Genomic DNA, 6,000 nt, shown 5'->3' with positions numbered 1-6,000 from the left:
TGAGTGAGTGGTGAGTGAGTGGTGAGTGAGTGGTGAGTGAGTGGTGAGTGAGTGAGTGGTGAGTGAGTGAGTGGTGAGTGAGTGAGTGGTGAGTGAGTGGTGAGTGAGTGGTGAGTGAGTGGTGAGTGAGTGAGTGGTGAGTGAGTGAGTGGTGAGTGAGTGGTGAGTGAGTGGTGAGTGAGTGGTGAGTGAGTGGTGAGTGAGTGAGTGGTGAGTGAGTGAGTGAGTGGTGAGTGAGTGGTGAGTGAGTGGTGAGTGAGTGAGTGGTGAGTGAGTGGTGAGTGAGTGGTGAGTGAGTGGTGAGTGAGTGGTGAGTGAGTGGTGAGTGAGTGGTGAGTGAGTGAGTGGTGAGTGAGTGAGTGGTGAGTGAGTGGTGAGTGAGTGGTGAGTGAGTGGTGAGTGAGTGAGTGGTGAGTGGTGAGTGTGAGTGAGTGGTGAGTGAGTGGTGAGTGAGTGGTGAGTGAGTGGTGGTGAGTGAGTGGTGAGTGAGTGGTGAGTGGTGAGTGAGTGGTGAGTGAGTGGTGAGTGAGTGGTGAGTGGTGAGTGAGTGGTGAGTGAGTGGTGAGTGAGTGGTGAGTGAGTGAGTGTGTGTGGTGAGTGGTGAGTGAGTGGTGGTGAGTGAGTGGTGAGTGAGTGGTGAGTGAGTGAGTGTGTGTGGTGAGTGTGTGAGTGAGTGAGTGGTGGTGGTGGTGAGTGAGTGGTGAGTGAGTGGTGAGTGAGTGGTGGTGAGTGAGTGAGTGAGTGGTGAGTGAGTGGTGAGTGAGTGAGTGGTGAGTGAGTGGTGAGTGGTGAGTGAGTGGTGAGTGAGTGGAGTGAGTGGTGAGTGAGTGGTGAGTGAGTGGTGAGTGGTGAGTGAGTGGTGAGTGAGTGGTGAGTGAGTGAGTGGTGAGTGAGTGGTGAGTGAGTGGTGAGTGAGTGGTGAGTGAGTGGTGAGTGAGTGAGTGGTGAGTGAGTGGTGAGTGAGTGGTGAGTGAGTGGTGAGTGAGTGAGTGGTGAGTGAGTGGTGAGTGAGTGGTGAGTGAGTGGTGAGTGAGTGAGTGGGGTGAGTGAGTGGTGAGTGAGTGGTGAGTGAGTGGTGGTGAGTGAGTGGTGAGTGAGTGGTGAGTGAGTGGTGAGTGAGTGGTGAGTGAGTGAGTGGTGAGTGGTGGTGAGTGAGTGGTGAGTGAGTGGTGAGTGAGTGGTGAGTGTGAGTGAGTGGTGAGTGAGTGGTGAGTGAGTGGTGAGTGAGTGGTGTGTGTGGTGAGTGGTGGTGAGTGAGTGGTGAGTGAGTGGTGAGTGAGTGGTGAGTGAGTGTGTGTGGTGGTGAGTGTGTGGTGAGTGAGTGGTGAGTGAGTGGTGAGTGAGTGGTGGTGAGTGGTGTGGTGAGTGAGTGAGTGGTGAGTGGTGAGTGAGTGGTGAGTGAGTGGTGAGTGAGTGGTGAGTGAGTGAGTGGTGAGTGAGTGGTGAGTGAGTGGTGAGTGAGTGGTGAGTGAGTGGTGAGTGAGTGGTGAGTGAGTGGTGAGTGGTGGTGAGTGGTGAGTGAGTGGTGAGTGAGTGAGTGGTGAGTGAGTGGTGAGTGAGTGGTGAGTGAGTGGTGAGTGAGTGGTGAGTGAGTGAGTGGTGAGTGAGTGGTGAGTGAGTGGTGAGTGAGTGAGTGGTGAGTGAGTGGTGAGTGAGTGGTGAGTGAGTGGTGAGTGAGTGGTGAGTGAGTGAGTGGTGGTGAGTGAGTGGTGAGTGAGTGGTGAGTGAGTGAGTGGTGAGTGAGTGGTGAGTGAGTGGTGAGTGAGTGGTGAGTGAGTGAGTGGTGAGTGAGTGGTGAGTGAGTGGTGAGTGAGTGGTGAGTGAGTGAGTGGTGAGTGAGTGGTGAGTGAGTGGTGAGTGAGTGGTGAGTGAGTGGTGAGTGAGTGGTGAGTGAGTGGTGAGTGAGTGAGTGGTGGTGAGTGAGTGGTGAGTGAGTGGTGAGTGAGTGGGTGAGTGAGTGGTGAGTGAGTGAGTGGTGAGTGAGTGGTGAGTGAGTGGTGAGTGAGTGGTGAGTGAGTGGTGAGTGAGTGGTGGTGAGTGAGTGGTGAGTGAGTGGTGAGTGAGTGGTGAGTGAGTGAGTGGTGAGTGAGTGGTGAGTGAGTGGTGAGTGAGTGAGTGGTGAGTGAGTGGTGAGTGAGTGGTGAGTGAGTGGTGAGTGAGTGTGGTGAGTGAGTGGTGAGTGAGTGGTGAGTGAGTGAGTGTGAGTGAGTGGTGAGTGAGTGGTGAGTGAGTGGTGAGTGGTGAGTGAGTGGTGAGTGAGTGGTGAGTGAGTGGTGAGTGAGTGGTGAGTGAGTGGTGAGTGAGTGAGTGGTGAGTGAGTGGTGAGTGAGTGGTGAGTGAGTGAGTGGTGAGTGAGTGGTGAGTGAGTGGTGAGTGAGTGGTGAGTGAGTGAGTGGTGAGTGAGTGGTGAGTGAGTGGTGAGTGAGTGAGTGGTGAGTGAGTGGTGAGTGAGTGGTGAGTGAGTGGTGAGTGAGTGGTGAGTGAGTGGTGAGTGAGTGAGTGGTGAGTGAGTGGTGAGTGAGTGGTGATGAGTGAGTGGTGAGTGAGTGGTGAGTGAGTGGTGAGTGAGTGAGTGGTGAGTGAGTGGTGAGTGAGTGAGTGGTGAGTGAGTGGTGAGTGAGTGGTGAGTGAGTGGTGAGTGAGTGGTGAGTGAGTGAGTGGTGAGTGAGTGGTGAGTGAGTGGTGAGTGAGTGGTGAGTGAGTGGTGAGTGAGTGGTGAGTGAGTGGTGAGTGAGTGGTGAGTGTGTGTGGTGAGTGTGTGAGTGAGTGAGTGGTGAGTGAGTGGGAGTGAGTGGTGAGTGAGTGGTGAGTGAGTGAGTGGTGAGTGAGTGGTGAGTGAGTGGTGAGTGAGTGGTGAGTGAGTGGTGAGTGAGTGAGTGGTGAGTGAGTGGTGAGTGAGTGGTGAGTGAGTGGTGAGTGAGTGGTGGTGAGTGAGTGGTGAGTGAGTGGTGAGTGAGTGGTGAGTGAGTGGTGAGTGAGTGAGTGGTGAGTGAGTGGTGAGTGAGTGGTGAGTGAGTGGTGAGTGAGTGGTGAGTGAGTGGTGAGTGAGTGAGTGGTGAGTGAGTGGTGAGTGAGTGGTGAGTGAGTGGTGAGTGAGTGAGTGGTGAGTGAGTGGTGAGTGAGTGGTGAGTGAGTGAGTGGTGAGTGAGTGGTGAGTGAGTGGTGAGTGAGTGAGTGGTGAGTGAGTGGTGAGTGAGTGGTGAGTGAGTGGTGAGTGAGTGAGTGGTGAGTGAGTGGTGAGTGAGTGGTGAGTGAGTGGTGAGTGAGTGGTGAGTGAGTGAGTGGTGAGTGAGTGAGTGGTGAGTGAGTGGTGAGTGAGTGGTGAGTGAGTGGTGAGTGAGTGGTGAGTGAGTGTGAGTGAGTGAGTGGTGAGTGAGTGGTGAGTGGTGGTGAGTGGTGTGTGAGTGGGAGTGAGTGGTGAGTGAGTGGTGGAGTGAGTGAGTGGTGAGTGAGTGGTGAGTGAGTGGTGAGTGAGTGGTGAGTGAGTGAGTGGTGAGTGAGTGAGTGGTGAGTGAGTGGTGAGTGAGTGGTGAGTGAGTGGTGAGTGAGTGGTGAGTGAGTGAGTGGTGAGTGAGTGAGTGGTGAGTGAGTGGTGAGTGAGTGGTGAGTGAGTGGTGAGAGTGAGTGGTGAGTGAGTGAGTGGTGAGTGAGTGGTGAGTGAGTGGTGAGTGAGTGGTGAGTGAGTGGTGAGTGAGTGGTGAGTGAGTGGTGAGTGAGTGAGTGGTGAGTGAGTGGTGAGTGAGTGGTGAGTGAGTGGTGAGTGAGTGGTGAGTGAGTGAGTGAGTGGTGAGTGAGTGGTGAGTGAGTGGTGAGTGAGTGGTGAGTGAGTGGTGAGTGAGTGGTGAGTGAGTGGTGAGTGAGTGAGTGGTGAGTGAGTGGTGAGTGAGTGGTGAGTGAGTGGTGAGTGAGTGAGTGGTGAGTGAGTGGTGAGTGAGTGGTGAGTGAGTGGTGAGTGAGTGGTGAGTGGTGGTGAGTGGTGAGTGGTGAGTGAGTGAGTGGTGAGTGAGTGAGTGGTGAGTGAGTGGTGAGTGAGTGGTGAGTGAGTGGTGAGTGAGTGAGTGGTGAGTGAGTGAGTGGTGAGTGAGTGGTGAGTGAGTGGTGAGTGAGTGGTGAGTGAGTGGTGAGTGAGTGAGTGGTGAGTGAGTGAGTGGTGAGTGAGTGGTGAGTGAGTGGTGAGTGAGTGGTGAGTGAGTGAGTGGTGAGTGAGGGTGAGTGGTGAGTGAGTGGTGAGTGAGTGGTGAGTGAGTGGTGAGTGAGTGGTGAGTGAGTGTGTGAGTGAGTGGTGAGTGAGTGAGTGGTGAGTGAGTGGTGAGTGAGTGGTGAGTGAGTGGTGAGTGAGTGGTGAGTGAGTGGTGAGTGAGTGAGTGGTGAGTGAGTGGTGAGTGAGTGGTGAGTGAGTGAGTGAGTGAGTGGTGAGTGAGTGGTGAGTGAGTGGTGAGTGGTGAGTGAGTGAGTGGTGAGTGAGTGAGTGGTGAGTGGTGAGTGAGTGGTGAGTGAGTGGTGAGTGAGTGGTGAGTGAGTGTGAGTGAGTGGTGAGTGAGTGAGTGAGTGAGTGAGTGGTGAGTGAGTGGTGAGTGAGTGGTGAGTGAGTGGTGAGTGAGTGAGTGAGTGAGTGAGTGGTGAGTGAGTGGTGAGTGAGTGGTGAGTGGTGAGTGAGTGAGTGGTGAGTGAGTGAGTGGTGAGTGGTGAGTGAGTGGTGAGTGAGTGGTGAGTGAGTGGTGAGTGAGTGTGAGTGAGTGGTGAGTGAGTGGTGAGTGAGTGGTGAGTGAGTAAGTGGTGAGTGAGTGGTGAGTGAGTGGTGAGTGAGTGAGTGGTGAGTGAGTGGTGAGTGAGTGGTGAGTGAGTGTGAGTGAGTGGTGAGTGAGTGGTGAGTGAGTGGTGAGTGAGTAAGTGGTGAGTGAGTGGGTGAGTGAGTGGTGAGTGAGTGAGTGGTGAGTGAGTGAGTGAGTGAGTGAGTGGTGAGTGAGTGGTGAGTGAGTGAGTGGTGAGTGAGTGAGTGGTGAGTGAGTGGTGAGTGAGTGGTGAGTGAGTGGTGAGTGAGTGGTGAGTGAGTGTGAGTGAGTGGTGAGTGAGTGGTGAGTGAGTGGTGAGTGAGTGAGTGGTGAGTGAGTGGTGAGTGAGTGAGTGAGTGAGTGGTGAGTGAGTGGTGAGTGAGTGGTGAGTGGTGAGTGAGTGAGTGGTGAGTGAGTGAGTGGTGAGTGGTGAGTGAGTGAGTGAGTGGTGAGTGAGTGGTGAGTGGTGAGTGAGTGGTGAGTGAGTGGTGAGTGAGTGAGTGGTGAGTGAGTGGTGAGTGAGTGGTGAGTGAGTGGTGAGTGAGTGAGTGGTGAGTGAGTGGTGAGTGAGTGGTGAGTGAGTGAGTGTGAGTGAGTGGTGAGTGAGTGGTGAGTGAGTGAGTGGTGAGTGAGTGAGTGGTGAGTGAGTGGTGAGTGAGTGAGTGGTGAGTGAGTGGTGAGTGAGTGGTGAGTGAGTGGTGAGTGAGTGGTGAGTGAGTGAGTGGTGAGTGAGTGAGTGGTGAGTGAGTGAGTGGTGAGTGAGTGGTGAGTGTGAGTGGTGAGTGAGTGGTGGTGAGTGAGTGGTGAGTGAGTGGTGGTGAGTGAGTGGTGAGTGTGAGTGGTGAGTGAGTGGTGAGTGAGTGGTGGTGAGTGAGTGGTGAGTGAGTGAGTGAGTGGTGAGTGAGTGGTGAGTGAGTGGTGAGTGAGTGAGTGGTGAGTGAGTGGTGAGTGAGTGGTGAGTGAGTGAGTGAGTGGTGAGTGAGTGGTGAGTGTGAGTGGTGAGTGAGTGGTGAGTGAGTGGTGAGTGAGTGGTGAGTGAGTGGTGAGTAGTGGTGAGTGAGTGGTGAGTGAGTGAGTGGTGAGTGAGTGGTGAGTGAGTGAGTGGTGTGTGAGTGGTGAGTGAGTGGTGAGTGAGTGGTGAGTGAGTGGTGAGTAGTGGTGAGTGAGTGGTGAGTGAGTGAGTGGTGAGTGAGTGGTGAGTGAGTGAGTGGTGTGTGAGTGGTGAGTG

The sequence above is a fragment of the Lampetra fluviatilis genome, chromosome 67 (assembly GCF_964198595.1).
Source record: "Lampetra fluviatilis chromosome 67, kcLamFluv1.1, whole genome shotgun sequence".
Taxonomy (NCBI): domain Eukaryota; kingdom Metazoa; phylum Chordata; class Hyperoartia; order Petromyzontiformes; family Petromyzontidae; genus Lampetra; species Lampetra fluviatilis.
Note: the sequence above shows the minus strand (reverse complement) of the source record.